This window comes from Myxocyprinus asiaticus, chromosome 18 (assembly GCF_019703515.2).
Source record: "Myxocyprinus asiaticus isolate MX2 ecotype Aquarium Trade chromosome 18, UBuf_Myxa_2, whole genome shotgun sequence".
NCBI lineage: Eukaryota > Metazoa > Chordata > Actinopteri > Cypriniformes > Catostomidae > Myxocyprinus > Myxocyprinus asiaticus.
Window position 1 is genome coordinate 12,818,989 of NC_059361.1, and position 27,253 is coordinate 12,846,241.

The 27,253-nt window shown below is 43.2% G+C and overlaps 1 protein-coding gene across 2 annotated transcripts in view; it reads left to right on the top strand.

Annotated features, from left to right (window-relative positions):
* The first annotated feature begins 317 nt into the window (after positions 1-317).
* kcnj5 (potassium inwardly rectifying channel subfamily J member 5) overlaps positions 318-27,253 on the top strand; it is a 78,672-nt gene continuing 51,736 nt past the window's right edge. For both annotated transcript variants that reach the window (XM_051724448.1, XM_051724449.1), the window contains exon 1: positions 318-445. The gene's annotated coding sequence lies outside the window, so the exon portion shown is untranslated. The remainder of the gene's footprint in view (positions 446-27,253) is intronic.

Genomic DNA, 27,253 nt, shown 5'->3' on the forward strand with positions numbered 1-27,253 from the left:
GGTCCACAATGTAGATATGATGTGATTTCAGATTTTATGATCCTTGTGGGGACATTTGGTCCCCAGAATATATGAAAAACCTGGCTCTCTCATACACACACACACACACACACACAAGTACACAAAGGATAAATCCTTTGAGGGGAGAGAGAGGAGCAGGGGGCTGTGGCAGAGGAAACATTCTCTCATGCACACTTCCACATCCCTCCCTCACTGCTTCTCTCTAGGTCTTCAAATTATGCACACATATCTCCCCCCCTCTCTCTCTCTCTCTCTCTCTCTCTCATCCTCCAGGAGAGTGAGGTAAGGAGGTGGTGGAGCACTGTGTGAACAGAGGCAGTGAGGCAGTGGATATGAGCACATCAGAGCTGGAGTCAGAACAGAGCGGAGCTGCCCTAACATGCCTCCCCTGACACAGCACAGCTACCTCTGCACTCAAATGAAGGTAAGACTATAGAGACATCAGAAAGAAGGCAAAACAGAATTGCATAACCATTAGTCACTGGTTGAACATGGCTGCGATGGCTGAGGTGAGCGATTGTAAGCGGTCTGTCATGCGGTTACAATTGAATGTGGTCTTAATGTCAGTGGTCCCCTTTGAGAAGGACCAGGACTGAATGAGAGGAGAGCCATGCTGCATGTTGAGAGGGAGAGAGAGAGAGAGAGAGAGAGAGAGAGAGAGAGAGAGAGAGAGCATGGATTACTCCATCAGCGACCCCCTGTCCCATGGAGACAGCAAATGTCTGCTCCTTATCCTCAGTGCCACCCTGCTGATTGATCTGAAATGCATCTAATATGCATGTTTGGGTGAAGGATTCAACGGGTGTAGCGATTGATTGTGGTGCATTTGCCAGTGTTATCGCAGCATTATATTGAACAAGGATCTGTGTGTTTTAAAGGGATAGAGCACGTGAGAAGCACATGTAGTTCTTGTAGCATTGCAGGAGTTTTACAAGCATGCCAGCACTGTTGCAGGAAAACTCGCAGTAGAGCAGCACAGTGTATGCGCGTGAAGGGAAACATAAAAAATTCAAGATTTTGTGTAAGATTGAGTGTAGAGAACATCTGTTTGTGTGCATATGTGTGTGCATGTACCCATGTAGGTGTTTGTGGATGTGTTCACATATGTGTTCATTGCAGTGTGCCTAAGGGGTGTTCACACAGGGCATGTTCTTGCATCCATCGTCTTTTAAAAGTTGTTCTATGTAAACATGAACTAGACAGACACTTTTGACCTTTGTGATGTGTCTCTATGCTTATTTCGGTGCCTTGTGCAATTAGCTCAACAAAAATTCAACATTTAAAAATGTGCTTTCTGTTCCATTCTATGCACTGCATCTTGCTGGTTGTGAACGTTCCCTAAGGCTGAACGAATTATAGTGGCATATGGGTATACATATTTAGAGAGCAAAACCAAGAGGAAGTCTTGTTCTAAATATCTTGTAGTGGTGTAGAGCAGTCCGTGGGAGTTGTATCGATTCTCTCTGATTCTTCGTTACAGGGATATTAGTCCTCTCGCCTGGGGCTGCAGCTATAAACTGCTCACATAAAGAGATTTGCCTCTGTCTTGCTTCTCTGGTCCTGTCACACTTAAACTCTTTAGATAACTCAGCACACGCTCTCACACAGCAGTGCTGGGAAGCAGGGAACAAAGCAGCGAGGTCTTGATAATGAGGAAGATAATAAACAGGGACTCAATCGTGGCTGCAATGTGTGCAAGATTGTGAATTTTTCATACAGTTTTCTTACATATTACTTTAAGATTGCATAAATATTAGCAAATGCTCAAAATGTGCTGTAGGTACTGCATCTTACAGTACCTACAGTCATTTAGTGTTTAAATATGTATGGAGTTGTCTGTGTGCAATAAAAGAACATAAGTATACTCATACATTGACACACAGACACACATACGTTTACTTGGCTATATAAATGAGCCATATGAGCTCATTTGGTTATGTAAACATACCATAGACTTCTACTGTTTTTATATAAAGGTATTAAAAATAGTATAGACTAATACTAAGGGCACCTAATTTCAAATGGAGTGTCTGATATGAGAAGAATGTGTCAACACTATTTTGAGGGGGTGGATTAGTTTGAAATCAAGCGGGAATACAGATAATTGAATTTTAGAAAGCACAACAGAACCCGCCTCTACAAAATGTATATTTGTCAATGGATGTCTAAGTCAGAGGACATTGCAGCAAAAGTTGAGTTCAACTATTGCTTCATGACTTAGCGTTAACCCTTAAAAGTTTCCTCTATGTCCTTTCAGTGCACCATTCCTATTGAACTCAATGGATTCGCTGAATTCTGTGATGCTGTATAAACTGCAGTTAGAATTCACTGGTTAATATAGTCCTGGAGCACATTACGGTAAACTGATTTAGCGTGCGGTACATAACGAAGGCCCTCGAGCACAGGAATGGGCTTAAGCTTTGAGATCCCCTCATCCTATAGACAAACACGAATCGAAAAAATGTTGCCTGGAATATTATAAAACAAATTATGAAAGTATGTCATCATGCTATGAATCCGATAGAAGTTCTGTTTTTTGTCTTTTTTGCACTGTTCTGGCTAGTTAAAATTCCAACAAACATAACGGTAAATCTTTGGACAGTCAGTTGAACTGGCTTATACACAGAACAGTCAAAGTTAAAGCAGTCAGGGAGGACCGAATGAAGCTTATGTTTGTCCATTTCTTGTTCAGGCCTGGGCACACATCCATGAGACTAAAGGAGTGGCAAATTCAAGAGTCACTTTTTAGTAGTCTCACTCGTGGAAACGCTCTCTCCACATAATTATTAGATACGGGAGGAGTGAGCATATGAACACCATGAGTGCTAAAATCTCTAAATATCCTGTAGTGGTCTCATCCAGCATCATTAAACTGCTAGCCAAAAGGCAACAATGGCTTGGCCATGGGGAGAAAGACTCAGGTGCAATTATTGGTTCCCTATCTGTCACTCACTCGACGTTGGTGTCGATGTAGTGACACTAGGGGTCACTCTTGGGAGCCCGAGACACCTCTGGTCTTTGATAAAAGGCCAATGAAAATTGGCGAGTGGTATTTGCATGCCACTCCCCCGAACATACAGGTATAAAAGGAGCTGGTATGCAACCACTCATTCAGATTTTCTCTTCGGAGCCGAACGGTCATGCTCGCTGAGCTGAATACTACTGTTCATCCACCTGCTGGATCTGACGGCGCATTTCAGCGGCGTCTCCCTCCTCTGCACTGGTGCACTGCAGAGAACGCCCCTGGGCGCTTCGGCAGAAAAACTAGAGAGTATATTTTCTGAAAGAGCATTTTTCCCCTCTAAAAGAGTATATATTTCTCTAAAAGAGCGCACACACAGAACGTCTTTTTAAAGACGCGTCTTTTTAAAGATGCTTTTCTGATTGTGTGTTATTCCTGGTTGTGCTCGTTATCTCTCGCCTTCTAACGGTCACGATCACTGTCTTTCGTGTCTGGGCACTGCTCACGCGGAGACAGCATTCGTGGATGGTCACGTTCTCATTGTGAGAATATGTCCATGGCAACGTTGCGGTCGCGGCTCGCCTTCGTAAGAAAGCGAGCCACCCCAGAGGTTCCCGCCTCGGTCCTTTTACCCACGGGTTTGAGGCCAGCGCGGCTAGCACTGGGGGCGATTTGGGGACCCCAATGGGACTGCCTCCGCCGGGTATCCCCCCGCGGACCTCCCATTCCCCAGCACGCTCGTCTGCCCCGATCGGGCTTCCGGGTGAGTCCGCCGGCTCATCTCATGGCGAGTTCGACCTCTTATTTGGAGCCCGCGAAAGTGATGAGCTCTCGAGCGCAGCATCGGAGAGTGGGCTCGTCCAGTCGGAAGCCTCAGCTGGGCTCCTGCCTGCGGGGTCGATCGCCCAGTCACAGGCTGACGTGGAGATGACGACATGCTTTCCCGGACAGCCGCGAGCGTCGGTTAGAGTGGATTTCACCGCTCTTCCCTGAACCCTCGCGGCTCTGTGATTGGTTCCTGGGCTCGCGGCGCCGCTCAAAGCCACGCCCCGCCCCGTTCCTTTCTTCCCAGAAGTGCATGAAGAGCTGACAAGGTCGCGGGAGGCACCTTTTACTGCCCGGTCCCGATCTTTTCAGCTTCCCCGCTCTCACTACCCTCGATGGTGGGGCGGCCAAGGGTTATTCGGCAATCCCCCGGTGGATAAAGGCACTCGCGGTGCACCTATGCCCGCAGAGCGCCGCCACCTGGCGTGGGTGCCCAAAGCCCCCGTCCAAGGCCTGTAGGTTTACGTCGTCTCTGACGGTCAAAGCCTACGGCACTGCTGGACAAGCCGCCTCCGCCCTGCACGCCATGGCTCTCCTGCAAGTCCGCCAAGGCGCTAAAGGAACTGCTCGAGGGTAGTTCCGCCCCGGGATTGATGCAGGAACTGCGTTCGGCGACCGACCTCGCTCTCCGAGCGACGGAGGTCACGGCGCAGTCTCTCGGGCGGACAATGGCCACACTAGTGGTCCAGGAGCGCCACCTTTGGCTCAACCTGGTTGAGATGGGTGAGGCCGACAGGACACGATTCCTTGCTGCCCCCATTTCCCAGGCGGGCCTATTCGGCAACACCGTCGAGGACTTTGCCCAGCAGTTCTCGATGGTAGAGCAGTAGATGGATGCTAGCCGGCTTATCCTGCCCCGGCGTGGCTCAAGATCCCGCACCCAATCTACTCATCGCCGAGGGCATCCCCCTGCGGTGACTGCACCGGCTCCGCCACAGCCCGCCCCTCCGGCCCGGCCCCAGCGTGGAGCCCACTGCAGGAAGCCGACGCCACCCATCTCAGAGCCGGCACCGAAGAACCCACGGAGGTCTTCGAAGCGCCCCTGAGACGGGCGACCCAGGGACAACGGAACCCGCTGCTCTGGAGCTGGTAAGCAGATCTTCATCTTTTTGTTACCTTTTGCATTTAATTGCACTGCATGCCTAAGTGGCTGCAGTACTCAAGAGCTCCGCAAGAGTGGTTTCCTTGTTCCCTGGGTCACATATCCGGTGTGTACGGCTGGCATCACGACCACGTCCACCACTCCATTTGGCAGGTTGGCGCTCCAGTGGCGGTCTCCCGCCCTGAGCGCCCAGCTGTGGCAGAAATCCGCCCCTGATGTGACAGTCTCCACGGGTCATGAGGACAGGCCTCTTCCTCCCCCGTCCCAGGCTGTTCCGGGGGTGGTCACAAGGAGCCAGGTAAGTGCTTCGATGTCCTCGGACTCAGCACGGCCACGATGTGGTGTGGCACCTCGAGCTCCACCCCGCTGCGAGGCCCCACCTGCCGGTACATCCGATGACGTTGTCCCTTTGGTCCCCCTTGCGCGGAACTTGGACGCATGGCTTGCGCTTTCCAGTCCGTCACGAGGGCTGGTCCGGACCGTCCGACTCGGCTGCGTGATTCACTTCGCCGGGCATCCTCCCAGGTCCAGCGGTGTCCACTTCACCTTGGTGAAAGTCGGAAACGCTGCTACCTTGCGTGGAGATCGCTACCCTCCTACGGAAGGACGCGATAGAACCTGTCCCTCCAGCCGAGATGAAGAAGGGGTTTTACAGCCCCTACTTCATTGTACCGAAAAGAGGCAGTGGGTTGCGGCCAATCTTGGACCTGGAGTACTGAACCAGGCCTTACACAGATTCCCGTTCAAGATGCTGACGCAAAGACGCATTCTAGCGAGCGTCCAGCATCAAGATTGGTTCGCGGCGGTAGACCCGAAGGATGCGTACTTTCACGTCTCGATCCTTCCTCGACACAGACCCTTCCTGCGGTTCGCGTTCGAGGGTCAGGCGTATCAGTACAAAGTCCTCCCTTTCGGCCTGTCCCTGTCTCCTCGCATCTTTACGAAGATCGCAGAGGCTGCCCTTGCCCCGTTAAGGGAGGTGGGCATTCGCATTCTCAACTATCTCGACGACTGGCTAATCTTAGCTCACTCTCGAGACGGGTTATGCGCACACAGGGACCTGGTGCTCTCACACCTCAGCCGACTAGGGCTCCGGGTCAGCTGGGAAAAGAGCAAGCTCCTCCCGGTTCAGAGCATCTCTTTTCTCGGTTTGGAGTTGGACTCAGTCTCCTTGACGGCGCACCTTACGAACGAGCGCGCCCAGTCGGTGCTGGCCTGTTTGAAGGCGTTCAAACAGAAAACAGCGGTTCCACTGAAACTTTTTCAGAGGCTCCTGGGGCATATGGCATCCTCGGCGGTGGCCACCCCGCTCGGGTTGATGCATATGAGGCCGCTTCAGCACTGGCTCCAGACTCGAGTCCCGGGGACTCACCGCGGGCCATTACATCGGTCTGTCACCATCTTTTCAGCCCTTGGACCGACCTCTCGTTTCCACGAGCAGGTGTTCCGCTAGAACTGGTCTCCAGGCGCGTCGTGGTCACGACAGACACCTCCAAAATGGGCTGGGGCACTGTTGGCAACGGGCACTCAGCCGCCAGCCTCTAGACGGGTCCACGGCTGCGTTGGCACATCAACTGCCTCGAGTTACTGGCAATTCTGCTCGCCCTGTGGAGGTTCCGGCCGTTGATCCAAGGCAAGCACGTGCTAGTTCGGACAGACAGCACGGCAGCGGTAGCATATGTCAACCGCCAAGGCGGTCTGCGCTCCCGCTGTATGTCATAACTCGCCCGCAGTCTCCTCCAATGGAGTTAGCAGCACCAAGTTGCTGCAAGCCACTCACATCCCGGGCAACCTCAACACTTCGGCGGATGCGCCGTAACAACAGGTTACCCTCAAGGGAGAGTGGAGACTCCACCTTCAGGTGGTCCAGCTGATTTGGAGTCGATTCGGTTAGGCACAGGTGCACCTGTTCGCCTCCCAAGAATCCTCCCACTGCCCGCTCTGGTACGCCCTCACCGAGGCCTTCCTCAGCATAGACGCGCTGGCACACAGCTGGTCCCCTGGCATTCACAAATATGCATTTTCCCCCAGTGAGCCTGCTCGCACAGACCCTGTGCAAGGTCAGGGAGGACGAGGAGAAGGTCATCCTGGTAAGCACCCTACTGGCCCGCCCAGACGTGGTGCTTGGACCTCACGCTCCTCGTGACAGCTCCCCCCGGGCAAATTCCCCTGAGGAAGGCCTTTCTTTCTCAGGGAAGGGGCACCATCCGGCACCCGCTCCCAGACCTCTAGAATCTCCATGTCTGGCCCCTGGACGGGACGCGGAAGACCTAAGCTGTCTCCCACCTGCGGTGGTAGACACGTTCACTCAGGCTAGGGCTCCCTCTACGAGGTGCCTGTATGCCTTTTAAGTGGCGTCTTTTCACTAAGTGTTGTTCTTCCCTTCAGGAAGACCCCCAGAGGTGTGCAGTCAGATCAGTGCTTTCCTTCCTGCAAGAGAGGTTGGAAGGGAGGCTGTCCCCTTCCACCTTGAAGGTGTACGTTGCTGCCATAGCAGCACACCATGACGCAGTCGACGGTAAGTCCTTAGGGAAGCATGATCTGATCATCAGGTTCCTAAGAGGCGCCAGGAGGCTGAATCCCTCCAGGCCGCGCCTTGTTCCCTCATCGGACCTCTGTAGTTTTTCAGGGTCTACAGAGAGCCCCCTTTGAGCTTTGCAGTCAGCCGGGCTTAAGGCACTCTCCTTGAAGACTGCCCTCCTGACTGCGCTCACTTCCATCAAGAGGGTAGGTGACCTGCAAGCATTCTCTGTCAGCGAAGTTCGGTCCGGGCTATTCTCACGTGATCCTGAGACCCCCGACCGGGCTATGTGCCCAAGGTTCCCACCACTCCTTTTAGGGACCAGGTGGTGAACCTGCAAACGCTGCCCCAGGAGGAGGCAGACCCAGCCCTGGCATTGCTGTGTCCGGTGCGCGCTTTACGCATCTATTTGGATCGCACGCAGAGCTTTAGAATCTCTGAGCAGCTCTTTGTCTGCTTTGGTGCACAGCGGAAAGGAAGCGCTGTCTCCAAGCAGAGGATCGCCCACTGGCTCATTGACGCCATAACTATGGCATGTGTCGCCTAGGACATGCCGCCCCCGGTAGGGCTACCAGCCCATTCTACCCGTGGTGTAGCGGCTTCTTGGGCCCTGGCCAGAGGTGCCTCTCTAACAGACATTTGCAGAGCAGCGGGCTGGGCAACACCCAACACCTTTGCAAGGTTCTACAACCTCTGGGTGGAACCGGTTTCATCCCAGGTAGTGGCACACAACACAAGCGGATAAGCCCGGGATAGCTGGCCAGGTGTATCGCTTGCACATAGCGCCTTCCACCTCCTTTTGAGCTGAAGACGTGCGCTGTTAATTCCCAGTAGTGTTCACAAAAGTTGTTCCCTGGTTGACTTCCTCCGAGCCCTGTGGCAGTCGAGTTTTCGGAGAGACTCGCTGCCAGCCCAGTACACGCGCTAACTAAGAGCCCGGTTCTGGGGTAGGTGCTCCGCATGTGGCGGTTCCCTGTAAGGCTAACCCCATGCGATCTATATCTTCCGCTAGTTCGTTTCCCTACTGGCAAACTGCGTCTTCCTTGGGCAGAGCCCTTCAGTCTCCATGTTGTAGTAACTCCTCCCCCATTGGGCTGGATCTACCTTGAAGGCTCTCCACATGGTTGGAAAGAGCATGTGATGTATTCTTCCACTTAAATATGCCCCCCTCTCTTGGGGCGAAGTGTGGTCTCCGCGGTGTCCTCCCCTTGGGAGGGACACCCCCCGACTAGACCTGGTGGCCCAGTCAGATAATCCCCCTTCTTTTTTAGGGAGTGGAAAAAGAGAAGGGGAAAGAGGCCACGACTGGGTTAAGCCTGTCTCTATCTCTGGGTAGTCGACTTGTCCCCAAAAAGGGCCGTTCGACACTCATAACTGTGTTGGGGGAGGTTACGTGTCGACCTGGTGCGCTGGCTATGAGGCACACAGCAAGTCTGCCCACCACACACCGCCAGTTCACGTAACACAGTTCAGCCTTGTGGCGTTTTGTATAGGGACCCCTAGTGTCACTACATCGACACCAACGTCGAGTGAGTGACAGATAGGGAACGTCATGGTTACTGGTGTAACCTCCATTCCCTGATGGAGGGAACGAGACGTTGGTCCCTCCTGCCACAACGCAGAACTACCCGCTGAAATGGCCAGACCTTATATCGGCTCCTCAGCATAAAACCTGAATGAGTGGTTGCATACCAGCTCCTTATATACCCGTATGTTCGGGGGAGTGGCATGCAAATACCACTCGCCAATTTTCATTGGCCTTTTATCAAAGACCAGAGGTGTCTCGGGCTCCCAAGAGTGACCCCTAGTGTCACTACATCGACACCAACGTCTCGTTCCCTCCATCAGGGAACGGAGGTTACACCAGTAACCATGACGGTTGCAAGAGCATCAAATGTGCATGAGAAAAAATCCACAGATATGTCCTGGCATTAATCACAACTTGATGTTCAATGTAATTTTCCCATTTCTGGCATGTTTTCTTACATTTTCATGACTTTGTTGTGTTAAGATTGCCTAACTTCTATTGCTAAAATCCAAGAGCAACACCTGCAGATTGTGCTCGTTTAGAAAATACTAGTGGGTGTGGCAATTCATAGCTCCTCTGAACAGAATTGAACACGTTTTCTGTCAATCAGTGTTTAGGCTGTTTGATTGAATGATTGTGTGTGGATACATTTTCTTTATTTCAGTTGCTTGAGCAATGGATTTTCTTAATTTTATAATTTTAATACCCACCTTAATCATTCCAAACCTGCTCAAAATGTTGTCCCCCATACAATTACATCAAAATTAGCCTAATTGAGCAGGAACCCGACAAATCTGGCAACACTGATCAGCAGTCTTCTTAGCGATCATGATTTCAAGCTTCATTACACTTCCTAGCATCATCTAGCGATCTGCACATGTGTCAAGCATGAGTAAGTGTAATCAGGCTTGAAATCATGATCGCGCCTAGCCCGTTTTAACCCAAAACCGATTGGAAGAAAGTAAATCATCAAGAGTTTCATAGTACATAAAGGTGAGAAAAGTTTTGGGTAAACTATTCCTTTAAGTATGAGCAGTAATAACAGTGCTGCTTTCCTTAGCAACCACCACTACTTAAATTATATATGTGTAAATTACACCAGCCATATTAAGCCAAGCCAAGCTTGCTTCCAGCAAAGAAATACTCTTCAGGCCTACCTATTTAGCAGGCATATTGAAGTCACAGTCAGCCTTGAAAAATCCTTTTGTAGGGAAATTGTTTGGGAAAAGTCAGAATGATGTTAGACTTCACATGTGTGGTCTTCACATCACTTGATATTGAATTACCTTGAAAAACATGGTTTGTGTTTCCGTGAACATTGACGTGCTTTATATAGAAATAAGTTGTACCTCATTTGCTACCATAAGCATGCGTTCCATTTGTATTGTGTTAGGTAAGATCCAAGCAGAAATGTCCTCGAGCACAATCCATCTGCCAGTCCATAATTAGATAAAACTTAGGCTTAATAAATTCGAAGTTGTATCATGTCAGCTGTGGTTTGAGAAGAATTCAATTTCCCACTGCATTGATCTATATGCTTTAAAATTATTATGTAGCTGTGGTTTAAAAGACATGTCTCGGAGATTAGATTTTATGCTGCATTAACGTCATGTCAGAAAGTTTCCAAGTAGTAAAAACTGCTCACATCTTTGTCAAACTTGGTCGAAGAATTTTATGAAATCTCCAATTTGTCCCACTTGACTGTTGTGACACCATGTAAAATCATCCAAAATGGCAGCAGTTCGTGAAGTTAAAGATCCCATGGATTGGCTTGACAAGTGCAGTTTTTTTCCCCTGTTCTGAAGTATTTCCTGTCGAAACAGGACATTATTGCAGGACCCTTTTAAAAATAAATAGCCAATAGCCTTTAGTTTACATTCAGTGAATTATGTTTAGATATGTGATATTGCTTGTCAGAGGCAGGTGGTATTAGTTTTATTAAAAGTAGTATCATAGCAGATGTTACGTGGTAAGTATCATGGCAGATGTTACTTGGTAAGCTTTGTTTGTTCTTCAATATTTTGCAAGAGAATAAAGAGATAGCGTAATGACCTATTTTGCTGTCATCAACAACAAAGCTGTATATGAAGCCAATTTGGCATTACCAAAGTGTGGCCATAGAAAGATATTATTTTAAGTTTGAGGACATGAACAGTGTAAAATTGCTGAGTTTTCAATATTATAATTGCTGTAATTTCAATATGACGTGAATGCAGCATTATATCTGAATGTACTGTGGATCTTCTTTTTATACTCTAGCCTGTCACCCAATGTGGATACATTTCAGCACTCACTTCTGTGACATATGGAGCTGACACCAGCAACACAGCAAGGAGTAATACTGCCACATCTTTTAAATTAGCACTCGTAAAACAAACGATCCGAATCGCGCTGTAACAGAGAATCATACCTTCACCATCAGCCTTAAAAACACAGCAGGCTTTCCAGGCTGTGTGTACGTGTGACAGTCTGAAAGTATCAGTGGGCAATAAAAGCCGACATAACAGATAATGAAAAGGAAAGGAGGAGGAAGAGAGGAGTGGCTAAATGGCAGATTTGTAGTTGTAGTTACATTCAGGCCTATGTTTGCACTGAGATGCAGGAAAATGTTCACATATGCTTATTATAAGAACAATCATAATTGTTATGTTCATCTGGAGGAAGAGCAATCATGATGGACGAATATGACTAGTTCGTGTGCATGAACGCTGGTTGATGCTGGTTTGCTGCTGGTCTAGCTGGTGGACCAAAAAAAACAAAAAAAAAATAATGCTTGGCCTTACCTTTCCGATGAAGTTGGTTAACAATTGGAGGCACGCTGGTGAAGCTAGTTAAGAAGCCTGTTAGACCAGCATTTAAAAACACAGCATATGCCGGTCTTTTCAAAAATGAAATACTTGCTCTTGCCAAATATAGCATGTGTTGATTTATAAGCATAAATCATGCACTTGGATAAATATCTTTGGCTGTTAGGCAAAGAGACATAGAGAAGAATGAAAGACTTTTGAAGTGTATGTCTTTTTAAGTATGTATCTGTCATTCAGAAGTCAAGAAGGTGATTATTTTCAGATCGATGAAGCACCATATACTCAGGGCAATGTTGTAACAGTAGAAATGTCAGACCTTTTTTCTGTGATATATCAAAGACAAGATAGTGTCATTCCATCTGAATTTTATTTCTTAAAGCTGAAGTGTGTAATATTTTTGATGTTAAAATACTTTTTTCCAGTCCAAACTATAAGTAAGCTATTTCCCGATAGTGGGCCCTTTTCACAGACCTGCTATGATGCGTTTCTACCTTCTTTAACAACGTAAATGTAGCAAACTTTTTTTTATATTTCCAATTTTAAAAATATTTTGTGTAAATTTATAACCTTGTACTTTGTATTATATTACCCTGGAATAAGTTTTAAACTTCAGTTACCATAGCTGTGATGAGGCTTCTAACACATCTGCTGAGGGAGTGACAGAAAATTTTGCCTGTTTCTCTCTTCTTACTGCTGTTATCCAGCACTGTATATTTTTATCTTCTTTTGCAAAGCTATGAAAACATAATCGTTGATTTTTTCTTTTGCTGTTGGAGCAAACGGGTAAGCAAAAATAACATTTGCTGTGGTCCCCCATTCACCACCATTCAAGTTTAGCCAACTATTAGGTATGGACAATACCACTTATTTTCTTTTCGATCCAATACCAAATACTTTTAGGCCAATATTGCCAATATCAATACCAATACCGATACCTCTAATAAATTGAATTTTTACAAATTCGTTGGATAGAATTAGTAACTTAAATTATTAGGCTACTTAACTTTTTTATATATTTATAGGTCTATGCAGAAAATTATTAGGCTGCTTTGTTTCCCTTTAAAAATTAGTTAGTATAAGCCACATATAAAACCACACATTTTACCACAGATATTATTATGGTTACTATTACTAAAACCAAGTTACCATATGGGTACTACAGTAATGCTGTAGTAAAACCATGGTTAGTGCCAAAAAGAAAAAAAAAAAAAAACATGGTTACCACAGTTGTGGTTAATAGTCATGGTTAATACAATATTACTACAGTAAATCTATGGGTAGTTTTCATAAGGATATCATTTATTAACAAGGATTACAGATCATTATCAATGTTTTAACAACTCTGAATTTAAATAAACCTGTAAAAATGGTCACACAAGCCCATTATAATACATGTCATGTCTAGGTTTGTCATTACTTAGCGTGAAGAACTCCAGATGCTGTTTTTCTGTCATTACCTCAGGAAAGCACTGCTCCCTCTTTGAATGAGCGCTATGACTGAAAGAGTGAGCGCTGTCTGACTGCTAGTGTATTTTAGCATTTCTGGCGTGTCAAGATGAGCGGAAGAAATAATAGTTCTGGTGCCATGCAATGCAACTATTTGCTAATATAATATTTTTTTTCCACTTCGAAGATTATGAGATGCATTAATATTCATGTTATCTAAATAATAAAAAAAATAAAAAAATAAAAAATAAAAACCTTCATAATCGATATTTTTATGTGAAGATCTATATTTGTGATACCACATCAGTATTGGAAGTATTGATACTTTAGTATCGATCCGCCCATCCCTACCAACTATGATGACATCCGCTTTGTGGAACACAGATTTGTGAAAAGAGTACATTATGGATCTTAGCTCTTAAAAGTGTTCTCTACATGCAAGATTACAAACATTCTTTCCTTTTCTATTTGTGTTTCCCAAAAATGCACTTAACATAAGTTAAAGGAATAGTTCACTGAAAAAATGAAAATTATCTCACTATTTACTCACCCTTATGTCATCCCGGATGTGTATAACTTTCTTTCTTCAGCAGAACACAAACGAAGATTTTTGGCTCTGTAGGTCCATATAATGCAAGTGAAAGGGTGCCAAAATTTTGAAGCTCCAAAAATCACACAGGTCAGCACAAAAGTAATCCATATGACTCCAGTGGTTAAATAAATGTTTTCAGAAGCGTTTCAGTTGTGGGTGAGAAACTGATCAATATTTAAATAAATTTTTACTATAAATTCTAATCCCTGTTCCGTCAATCTCCACTTTCACTTTCACATTCTTCTTGTTGTGTTTTTGGTGATTCACATTCTTCATGCATATGCTCCTACTGGGCAGGGAGAAGAATTTATAACAAAAATGTACTTAAATATTGATCTGTTTCTCATGCACACCTATCATATAAATTCTGAAGATATGGATCTAACCACTAGAGTCTTATGGATTACTTTTATGCTGCCTTTATATGCTTTTTAGAGTGTCAAACTTTTGGCACCCATTCACTTGCACTGTAAGGACATACAGACCTGAAATATTCTATTAAAAATCTTAATTTGTGTTCTGCAGAAGAAAGAAAGCCATTAGTGTGAGTAAATGATGAGAGAATTTTCATTTTTGATTCATTTTAGTTTTTTGGTAGATCCCTTTAAGAAGTTTTGACATGCTGACATGCCCCATTCACTTCCATTGTAAGTGCCTCACTGGAACCTTGGTTTCTGCTTTTTTTAAAGAAAAAGTCAAGGGGGCAAATCAAAATAAATGTATATGGTAATCAATATTATGCCACAAAAGCTGTTGATTGAGCTTATCTTGTACTGAACCCAGAATATTCCTTAAAATGTCGCTGACTGATTGTAAATTGCTGAACTGTCACCTAGAATTGCTTGTCATTGTAATTTCATTATAGCTTTTTGCAATAATGACTTTTAATGAAATTAACTTTTAAGTTATTTTCTTAAATATAAACTCTACATAATTAAACATTATTTTGTGAAAAATTATCTATTACTTTTAGACTGATGTGTGGTTGCAATGTTTAGTATTTACAAATCATTTATTTTTAATTACCGATATATATTATATTATAATGTATTATCAGAGCTGTCAGAATTAACGCGTTAACGTATGCGATTAATTTAAAACATTTTCCTTAATCGCGATTAATGCATTTATCGTTAATACAACATAAACACTGGTGTGAAGGGTGGAAACTTTGTAATGTGTCCGCCTGTAGTCATTACACTGATGCACACGCCACAGTACCAGAACCCTTCTACCAAGGTGAGCCTAAATCTTAGCATTAGCGGCAGTCCGATAGACATTCTATGGGCGGAATTGTCTTACGCTAAAATGGACCTTTACGCTCTCTCCTATTATAGAGACGTGGAGGTTGTTATCTCAGTAAATAAAATAATTTGTGATAGCAGTGATAAAATGATGGACAAAGGAGCTCTGAGCACTATTCAATGTACAAACCAAGACAAGATGGCACTTGTGACAGAAATCAAGTATTTTTTAGCCTATGTAAGGCGCATGGTGAGTTTAAAGAGGCGCTTAAATTGCTTTAGGAAAGGGGATAACCATATCTACCGGTGTGGATGATGAGAGTTAAGGAGATTTAATGCCCATTGCAATGAATATGCAACCTATGTGGAGACTAGTTCTTTCAATTATTCAAATTCCCCTTTAGACTTTGGGAAACGTTTGATGTGACTTGAATTGGTGCTCTTTTAGTGCATTTCTACCTTTATATTGTGGAAGGCTTTGTTTGGAAAATGTTAATAAAACATTATATTGCTACATATTGTTTGGTTTCCTTCCTAAGATGGAAATAAATAAATTTTGACAAGAAAATAAGAATATATAGTCAAATTTCAGCACTTTCAAAATATGCGATTAATTGCGATTAACAATTTTTATTTATTTATTTTTTTTTTTTTGTTACAATTAATCACGATTAAAAATTGTAATCAACTGACAGCACTATATATTATATTATATTAAATCTAAGTACTACTTAAGTTGCGATGCATTTTGGAAATGGTCCATAATTCTTAGATGATTTGTACAATAAATTTAACAATCTACTTAGGCTTATGATGTTTTTGGGAAATGTCTCCCAGCCTGACACAGCAACACATACACAACCAATGACATGAGTTTGAGGTGGGACTATCTTTTTGTCCAATCAATGACTTATTTAAAATGCTATGCATTCTCATTAGTCATATCAGCGGCCTAGAAAAAAATAAAATAATAATAATAATAATAATAATAATAATATATATTCTGCTATACATTAGGGTGGTCCCTCTCATAGAGCTGAAACATTCTCACTTTTATCTCAGCCAGCCCCTATCTAAGTCCAAAGAAACATAAACAAAAAATGACTTAGTGCACCTTTGAAGAAACCCAACTGGTCATCTTAAATTTAAATAATCTATCGGTGTCATCTAATAAGCGATCATCTAATATTACTAAAGAAATAAGATGTAGCATGACTAACGACTCTAAATTCAAACATCAATTCTAATATCTAACTTATTGTAAGAATTAAAGTGCTGCCTTATTGAAGATAAATAAAAAAAAAGTGCTGTTGATTGCACCAGCCATTTTCCGTGTGCTGACATTCTGATTATTTCTCAGATTCCCCAGAATCCATTATCACTGGATTATAAGTGTTCCCAACAGAAAGTGGATTTAGCATTTCCTGTTTATGCTCTGCTTTATTGACAGGCTTGGACTTAAGGTGTTTTAAGTACTCATGTTAAGGCAGTGATTCAGGTCACCCTGGAATGCTAATTAGAGCAGTTTGACATCACACTCACATTGGCCGACTGGTGCTCTGGAGCTCTATGCTGTAAATCACTTCAGGGAGCTGACAAGCCATCTGATAAACACAGGAGAGAGTGTTGAAGAGCCTGTTCTCTACTTAACACAACCAGACCCCCCACACACAAACACAAACGCATGTTCACGCACACACTCTGTAAGGACCGCCTAAAGTGCATGGACTTTTTAGCACTCTTGAGTATGTGTCATTGGACCAGGCATGTACTGTGTGCAATCACGAACACCCTGTGAAGCATTTTTGAGTGGGTGTGATTGGGCTGCCTATGTGAACTTCCTGAAGAATCAGTTGTTGGTGTAGGACTGTAAGGAGGGTCGTTGTCATGGCGCCAGTGCTCCAAAGGCAGGGCATAGATGTGCTGGCTTAATTTCAGCCACTGCTATTCCTGTCACTGATAAGAAACTCTCTTCTAGATGCACTCCTTTCATTAGGCTAATTGTCCTTAGTGTGGACAGGATGCATGCTTGAAGACTCTGTGTCATTCAGAGAGATAGGGACACTCTCTTACACGCCCGAACTCACAGACACACAAAGGCGAGTAAGAGGGCTGCTGGCAGTGATCCGCGCTGGACGCTGTTCATTCCAGGGGCTTTTTAAGTCACTTGTCCCGACTAACCTCAAAGTGTCATAACAGTTTCAGATATAGACAGCCAAGCTATCATCCTACTCTCTCTGCTGTACACACATGCACATAGACACATTCACACTCCTGCCGAAGACAATCCTGCAGCGACAATGATGACATTAACGAAGAGTCTCAAACCCAGAAATGATGACAGGTACCTTGATATGACAGAGACTGCAAGAAGAAAGATATGGCAGCATTTTTAAGACCACATGAAATCATTTGACCAGCACAGTTTTATGTCCTGGGTTGATACAATTCATATTACAGTATAACTGGATGATTGGGATTGTTTGGGAGTTGTTCATTAAAAGTAGCGTGAAAGTAGCTCAGCTATTTAGGGGAGTGTGCGTTGCTGTCCCTGTCGATGCAAATCGCGTTCCTTGGGAGTCCGTCTCAGTAGTGCTCTATTGGGGACCTTAGGATATGTATATGTTTAATTTAGTCTTCCTATTTGTTGAACTATTAGAAAAATTAACCATTATTTCACTAAAGTAATTTTGTAGTTACCATGACTTTTTTGTAGTTACAATGGTTATTTTTGTAGAGGAAGGTTAGGGTTAGGATTACATTTACATTTATTCATTTGGCAGGTGCTTTTATCCAAAGCAACTTACAAAAGAGGAAAAACATAAGCGAATCATCTTAAGGAGACAGTTGTATCAGAATAGTATTCAAAACAGATTAAAGTGCAACAAGGAATTTATATATATATATATATCTTTTTTTTTTTTTTTTTTTTTTTAGTGACTGGTTAAGTGCTCATGGAAAAGATGTGTTTTTAGCCATTTTGTGAAGACAGAAAGTGAGTCAGCTTCACGGATGGAGTTGGGAAGGTCATTCCACCAACATGGTATAATGAAGCTGAAAGTCCGGGAAAGTGTTTTGGTGCCTCTTTGTGCTGGTACAACAAGGCGACGTTCCTTAGCCGACCGCAGACTTCTATTGGGTGCGTAGCTCTGCAGAAATTATTTTAAGTATGCTGGAGCAGACCCAGTGACTGTTTTGTACACCAGCATCAGAGCCTTGAACTTGATATGTGCATCAACCGGCAGCCAATGAAGAGAGACAAGGAGTGGTGTAACATGCGCTATCTTTGGTTGATTAAAGACCAGAGGTGCTGCATTCTGGATCGTTTGCAGAGGTCTAATTGCACATGCTGGGAGGTCTGCAATGAGAGCGTTACAGTAGTCCAGTCTAGTTATGACAAGTGACTGAACAAGAAGTTGTGTGGCATGTTCAGAGAGGAAGGGTCTTATCTTTCTGATATTGTAGAGTGTAAATCTACATGATCTTGCGGTCTTTGAGATGTGGTCTGTGAAGTTTAGTTTGTTATCGATGGTTACCCCTAGATTTCTGACCATTTTGGAAGGCTTACTGTAGTTGCACCCAGCTGCATGGTGATGTTGTGTTCAACAGCAGGGTTGGCTGGAAAGACAAGGAGTTTTGTCTTGGCTGGGTTAAGTTGCAGGTGGTGTTCCTTCATCCAGGCCAAGATTCGAGCAGTCACTGTGTTGTCGTTGGGCTTGAAAGACAGGTAGAGTTGCATGTCATCAGCGTAGCAATGGTAAGAGAAAGCATGTGCCTGAATGATGGGTCCCAGTGATGTTGTGTATATAGAGAAGAGAAGTGGTCCAAGCGCTGAACACTGAGGTACCCCAGTAAGTAGCTTATGTGGCTTGGACACCTTACACCTCCAGGCTACCTTGAAGGACCTACCCGAGAGATAGGAATTAAACTAGTCAAGCACAGTTCCTGTGATGCCCAGCGAACAGAGGGTGGAGAGTAAGATCTGATGGTTGACTGTGTCGAAGGCTGCAGAAAGGTCCAGTAGAATCAGGATGGATGATCTGGATTCAGCTTTCGCCTGTCTCAGCGACTCAGTGACAGACAGTAGGGCAGTCTCGGTGGAGTGTCCACTTTTGAAGCCTGACTGATTGTTATCCAGCAGCTTGTTCTGCGAGAGATAGGTAGAGATTTGATTGAAAACTGCCCTTTCAAGTGTTTTTGCCATGAATGGGATGAGAGAGACTGGTCTGTAGTGTTCCATTTGTGCGGGGTTAAATGTGGGTTTCTTCAGCAGCAGGGTTACTCTAGCCTGCTTAAATGTAGTCGGAAAAGGGCCTGTAAGTAGAGATGTTTTAATTATGTGTGATTGCATGTAGGATGGACAGAGAGATGGCCTGAAGAAGGTTGGAAGGAATGGGGTCAAGGGAACAGGTGGTGGGGTGGTTGGAGAGGAGGAGTTTAGAGACCTCAGTGTCAGTCAGAGGAGAGAACATAGAGACAGAGGAGTTGCATACAGGAGACGGGTGTTTGACAGGGTGAGATGCTGAGAATGTATTGCTGATGGTTGTAACCTTACTCGTAAAAAATGTGGTGAAGACATCTGCTGTCAGTGATGTGTCAGGTGGTAGAGGAGGAGGGCAGAGAAGTGTGTTGAATGTTCTAAACAAGCGACTAGTGTCTGTGGTGCTGTTGATCTTGTTCTGGTATTAGGAAGTTTTTGCAGCTTTAACGTTATCTGAAAAAGTTGCAAGCAGAGACTGATACTTACCTAGATCTTCTGGATTTTTAGATTTCCACCATCTCCTCTCAGCTGCCCTAAGGTCAGTCCGATGTTCATGAAGGATGTCAGAGAGCCAGGGGCTGGGTGGTATAGTACGTGCTGGCCTTGAGGAGAGAGGACAGATGTTGTCTAGACAGGTTGTTAAAGTAGAGCTTAGTGTGTCTGTGGCAGTGTTTACATCAAGGGTGGAAAATACATTTTGTTTGGGAAGAGAGGTAGAGACAGCAGTGGAAAGGCGAGAGGGTGAAAGAGAACGGAGGTTACGGCGAAAGGAAACCAATGGTGGAGTCTGTTTTAATGTAGATGGGAGAGTCATGTTGAATTGAACAAAGTAGTGATCAGAGACATGTAAAGGAGTAACAAGAATATTTGAGTTGGTACAGTTACGTGTAAAAATGAGGTCCAGTTGTTGCCCGATCTGTGAGTTGCTGTGGTGCTTATTCTTTCCAAGTCAAATGAGGCCAGAAGAGCATTCAGTTCACTGGCCTGGGGCTTGTCTTGGTGTATGTTGAAATCACCAAGAACCACAAGTGGCTTACCATCCTGCAGGAAGGAGGACAGCAGGACATCCAACTCCTCGAGAAAGTCTGCCAGCTGACCTGGAGGGCAATAAATGACAACAACAATTATTTTTGTGGGTTGCATTGTAGTAACAGCATGGAATTCAAAAGTAGTATTGTTATATAGAGAAGAGTGTGGTGAAAAAGTACAGTTGTTATGAATGAGCAAACCAGTTCCCCCACCCCTATCAGTGTGTCGAGGGGTATGAGATAAGGAGAAGTTGTTGGAGAGAGCAGCAGGTGTTGCTGTATCCTCTGGACATATCCATGTTTCTGTCAGTGCCAGGATGTTGAGGGTGAACTGTGTGGCAAAGGCTGGAATGAAGTTAGCTTTGTTCACAGCTGACTGGCAGTTCCAGAGTCCCACTGAGAAAGAGAGTGGAACAGGTGCTGAAGTGCAAAGTGGCTGTAGGTTGTGTGGGTTGCGTTTTGTCTTGGATCTATATCGTGTATACGGTCTGTAACAGATAACAGAGATGTGCTTGAAGGCATATGTTATTCGTGAAGTAGACATGTTAGTATTTACAAGAAAAAAAAAGATACTTAAGTGCTATGGTGAGTGGCACCTTGTCGGTGTCCTTGCTCGGTGGACTCGCACAGGTAGACTCGCTGGTCTTTACACAAGTAGGTCTTCATACGAGGAGGGCTTTACATGAGGGCTACCACTTCCGCTGCCGCTTCCGCATCAGCATTCACATCAAATATATACACGATGCTAAGGAGCCGTACAGTGAAAAAAACAGGACACGCCTTAATTCTACTTAACACAAAGCTAGTCACGTGGGCAACCGAAACTATGGGTCACGCGAGGTGAACAGCACGGTAACAAATTTCAGTACACCGCAAATAAATTATGCTACACTTAGCAATAAATAATACTCTAAAACAAGTGTAGCACTGTTTATAGACACTAAAAACAATGATGGTTTTACACACACGGGACAACAACTCTAAATCTAGCAGTGAATACCCTGGGACAAGTCAAAACAATATAGCACACACACCAACACACGTTTAAGCAACGCGAGTTCAAGCCATTAAACAAACAGCACAAGTCTAGCAAAGAATACCACTCTACAACAAAGTAAAACAATGAAATAAACACACTTACATGCAACTGCAGACTCCTGTAAACAAACTGCTTCTCCTGGATTAGGGGTAGGGGTTGGTGTAAGGTTTATATGGGACTCCAAATAAACACAATAGGCACGCTTCAGTGATGCCCCTATACTGTATGTTACTATTTGCACTCCAAATTACTATTTTCAGCAGGGTACAAATATCATCTACCATTATTTGCACCAGAGTTTGGGTGCAAAAAGTATCTGCCACTATTTGCACCGAGATGTAAATAGCATCGACCATTATTTGTTCCAGGGTGAAAATAGAATCTGCCTTTTTTAACTTTAGGATCATCACAGCCAAGTGCCATGATTGGATAATTGGTGTTTGTGGTGGATGGTATTAGAGGGAGGGACACTCTTTGACTAGACAAAAATCTATTTAGTGCAGCATGAGTCAATGTTTTTGTTCTGTTTTTCCAGAAGAGAATTTAAATTTTAAATGTGAGCATCTGCTAAAAGGGAATTTGCCAATGTTGAGTATTGCACTAGCATATAAATTGCCTTAAAGCTCAAAGACATGTGCTAAAGCCATAAAACCGCAGACATAGGCACTTTTCCACAAAGTAGGCATCTTATCATTATGCAGCCTCTTAAGATACCTTCTTTTAGTACAGTAGATTTGAACAACCCCAGTGAAAAAAGGCCAGGGAAATGTCTATTATAAATATATATATTTTTCTCCAAACTAAAAAGTATCAATAAAAATAGTTCAGTATAATTATAATGAATAATTGTACCCAATATTTGAGTGTTCTTCACTTTTTCAAAAGTTTACATGGTTTGTCGAATTCATTGTGGCAGTTTCCTGGTGAAATAAACACTAGAGGTGCAAAAAACTTTTATTCCCTTTCACACAAATCACTAGGAAAAGGGCAGATTGTCAATTCATATACACTTACATTTAGCCCTCTTTCTCACACAATGCTTACCCTTAGGGTTTTTGCTGCTTGTTCAGTTAACAAAAGCCACATAATCTTAGAACATTGTCACTTGATTGCATTGCATTCTAGCCATTTAAGTTTGTAAAATGGAAATTTACTTTATCCATTTGAGTTGGGACTACATGAATACTTTTTGTGGTGTTAATGTAGCACTGATGAAACTGGACAGGGGATTTCCATTTCCCATCATGCTTTGCATTGGACTCAATAGGAAGAGTAAATGTTAAAATTAAGTGTTATTTTAAGTGTTTTCATGCAAGATGAATATAAAGGGGAATCCTTGTTAGTGTTTAATGTTTTGTTATGTTGAGATTTAGAAGAGTTTCTTTTATGTTGGAATTTTGGGGTTTACTATTATGGTAAATAGTGGAGTTTAAGCCAACGATGAGGACAGGTAGATGTATATTGTATATTGATTACTTGCTTCGTTAAGCAATTGCTGTGCTAACCATAGCATAGTTACTAAACTACACTTTGTAGTGCTTCCAACCAGCATGTATTTAGCATGCTAACATTCACTTTCCCTAGTTAGTACAAAATAAATAAACAAGATTTATTTGAGTTACAGTGACATGTAATTTTGTTGGATTTACCCAATTCATCTAGGTTCTTACTACACAATGTGTTTGTGTTAATATAGCATAGTAATTTTAAGTTAAGAAAACTAATTTGAAACACGTGAAACCGCTGTCCACATTTGAATCAAGTTCAGCCAAAGAGATTTTTTTTAATCCATGACTTGTAGGCTAATACATTTTATACATTCATTTTTGCTTTACATAACCAACTACTTATACAAGCTTGTTCAAGTTTAATCAAATTGCACGGTAGCTCAATGAATAAACCGTTGCATTTGCAATGCAAAAAGCATGTGAAGAGCATGTGAGTCTTCACATGAGTCGAAAGTCTTGGAAGAACCACAAAATGACCTAAACTGTTTGCTTCCTGAATGCTACCTTAGAAGGCAACTCATTGGACAGTAAATCAGCTCAATAGCTTTCGGAACCGATCATTTACCACAGAGTTGAACAAGAGTGTTTAACATGTCAACACTTCTCTATTCTCTCTGATGTGTAATGTTTGTTTTGATGACTCTTCAGAATTGCTTTCTTCTATTAAAAAATTGTGAGAGAAAAGGAAGTCGGCGAGAGAGGGAGAAAACCCCCTGACTGCAGGGCATGTATGAATGGACTGATTTCGGAGTAGTAAACTGCATTACTGCAGTGTGAGCTCTGACATTACTCTCCTGTGTGTTTGAGTAAAGCTGGCTGTTGGACATTACTTTGGAACTGCATTGTGTTGACAAAACATGTGGGTAATTCCCCAGACACTGCAGGAAATGTCTTCTTTGTGAGATACCAGCTGGTTCTATTTGTTCAAAGCCATTTAAACAGCCCTGCAGTCTGATGAGAAAACTGCAGGTCTTGCAAATGAAGTGTTTCCGTGCTCACCGTGCTGATATGCTTTGAGAGGCACTGATGTAGGTGCACAAAAGCAGCAAGCTAAGGAACTCCGAGAGCTGTTGAATCCACCCTCCTAAATGTGTCATTGAAATACTAATTAGTATTGATACAAGTGCACGGCTGGAGTGTCTTTCTCATGGGAAAGAGATCACCTTTCACAGGTGGGAAAAAACCTGATATCAACAAATTATGCAACAATATTTTTTCCATCTCTGGAATATCTGGAAATAAAGCAAAGCAATGGAGAATTAAATAGCAAAGTCTTCCTCAGATGCAATGTTTGTTCTTTACACAAGTATTGCAGGGAAATTACGTTGCTGTGGAAAAAGAGTACGGTAGTAAAGAGTGCACTGCTTATACAGTGCATGTAAACCAGAATGCAGCTTTCTCGCAATATGTCGCTTTCTCACAATAAGCCACTTTCTGGTGTCCACAAGCTTCAAAAGGACAAAGAACATCATACAATTTGATAAAAGATGATATGACTAACATCCAGAATAAAAGCATAAAAAAATTAGTGGTTCAGTGAGCATGAGAAATCAGATTCACACATGAATTGGTCACCACAGAGTCCTGACTTTAATATCATTGAAAGTGGTACGCCTCTCCAGTCACTAATACAAGATCTCAGCCAAAAATTAATGCAGCTCTGGATAGAAATAAATGTTGTGCCGGTGCATAAAGTTGTCAAAGCAATGCCACGACGAATGCACGCCGTAATCAGAGCTAAAGGCGATACTGATGACGGGAGAGTCAAACCACTCCATAAAGTCTTCTCCAGCACATCCCAAAGACTTTCAATGGCATTAAGGTCAGGACTCTGTGGTGGCCAATTCATATGTGAAAATGATTCCGCATGCTCCCTAAACCACTCTTTCACAATTTGAGCCCGATGAATCTTGGCATTGTCATCCTGGAATATGCCCGTGCTGTCAGAGAAGAAAAAATCCATTGATGGGATAACCTGGTCTTCAGTACATTCAGGTACTCAGCTGACTTCAGTGTATTTCCACATAACATTGCTGAACCTATCCGTGTCCAATTGAAATAACCCCAGATTATAACCATTATTTAAATCTAAACGGCGATTTAAAAACAAAAAAAAAAAAAAAAGCCCAGGCAGTGTATGATCTCCCAGAACTGTCTGACATGCTTTCACTCCCAGACATAAGGCATCAGCCACTGAACACTTGCAAACATGAAGTTATTCAGAGCGCTTTGTCTGCCCACTCTAAAATGCAAGCAATTTATTACATTTAATAAAAGAGCCACAGTGGGTTCATTTTCCATTTTCATTTCCATGTTGCACCAGTTTCTCCAGAAGTGACAGTTTTGTTCTATTAAACATATGGGATGGGAACGCTTCTTTATTTGCAAATTGTTTTTGCAATATTTTGCATTATTTATTTTTGCAGCTAGGATGGAAACATATTTATTGACACCAAACATAGAATTGGTACTCACGTGTGTTGTAAAACTAGTTCAGTATTTTTTAATACCAGATGTGACGCAGGATAGACATCGGGGAGGTCAAGTTGATAAATAGATAATGACTTAAATTTCGGCTTCATATGGCTTCATAAGACTTGAAATATAACACAAAGGTCATATGGACTACTTTTATGGTGCCAACTCCAAATTTTGTGTTCTTTTATTTTGTTGCCATGTGGAACATAAGCTTGTGACTTTGTCTCTCTCTTGCTGTTGCTTTCCCTGTCTGGCTTGAAATCTAACTCCAAAACCACAAAAATCATGTTACTCTAAAAGCTTGATAAGGAGCTTGTTACCTCCTCAGAACAGCAAGATAAGCTGGAGGGAACAGGCTCTGGAGAACATTGCTGGCGTGCAACCATCAAAGTCACATGGATATGCACAGGGGGCTATGAGACCGTTTTGTCATAAAATTTGGAAATGGAAACGTTACGGAGGCCTGCCATCTGTCTGTGATGTATTCTCCATGTGCATCTTGGATGCGGGTCACGTCAGTGTGCCCTTTCACTGCAGACCTGTCAGTCAACATGGTATTCCTGGGTGGATGGTGGCTCTGACGTGCCATCTGCGCACAAACAGGGCCGTGCAAACAGTGATGAGTGATGTCACTGCAGTAGAGTGGAATTAGACAAATAAGAGCTGGGGTCAAAGTGTTTTCAAGTACAAAAAAAGTCTCCACTGTAGACGCAGCTTTTTAAAGAGAACAATTCTTTATAGGGTGCATTAATAAGTCAGAAAAAAAAGCTGTTGCCCAAAACAAAACCAGGTGTTTGTGTGTTTAGCTCTATACAATCCTTATTATCTCATTCCCTCTGTCCTTGAGAGCTATTTCCTTTGCATTTGTGTGTGGCCATTACCAGACATGGAAAAGATGTATGCACCAGCTTTTGTGGTAATTTTCTCATGGGGTTCATTGGTTCACCTGAATACTCAATATTGATTTAGTCTCCTAGATGATCAGTACCTATTTTAATATGTTTTTTTTTTTTTGTTTTGTTTTTTTGGAAAAAGCAAAGGGGTATTTTAAAATATCCCTCAAAATAGGCTAGATATTCAATAGGTTCTCTATCTGGTTATAACTCACTCTTTTCCCATTGTATTTTCATGCTCCGTATTGCACAAGAAAGTACACCATTAATTTTTTGAGATTTATTTAACTAATATCTCAAACAGGTTTTAGAACACTTTGTCAATTGAGCAAAATGGCAGCTGGGCCGCTGGAGAACATGGGAGTTTTTTTCTATCATTAGAAGCCTTATGTAACCGATTAGCTTAGGCTAAGCTGCATGACATTACCAACAGTAGCACAGGTGCAGTGTGGAAGTCACCGGGATCTGGAGCTGAATCATTGCTTAATGTACCATGTCATAACATCTGAAAGTTAAACTGACCAAAATACAGAGGTCCGTGACAAAGACCCATGATGTAGCCTATAGCTCTGTTCTAGAATTAGTGTTCTAGAAGTGTCTTGCGTCGCATTTTTAATATACCTTGTCAAGTTAAAATAATTGTAATAATATAATTGCTCAAGCCCCCTTCGTTTGGTTCCTGGAGGCTCACTGGATGTTTTTTGTTTTTGGCACCATTCTGAGTAAATTCTAGAGACTGTTGTGTGTGAAAATCCTAGGAGATCAGCAGTTACAGAAATACTCAAACCAGTCCGCCTGGCAACAACAATCATCCATTCAGTTATCTAATCATCCAATCATGTGGGAACAGTGCAGTGCATAAAAGCATGCAGATTTGATCTCAATGATCAACAATTTGATCTCAATGATTTAAACGGTGGCATGTTTGAGTATTTCTGTAATTGCTGATCTCCTGGGATTTTCATGCACAACAGTCTCTATAATTTACTCTGAATGGT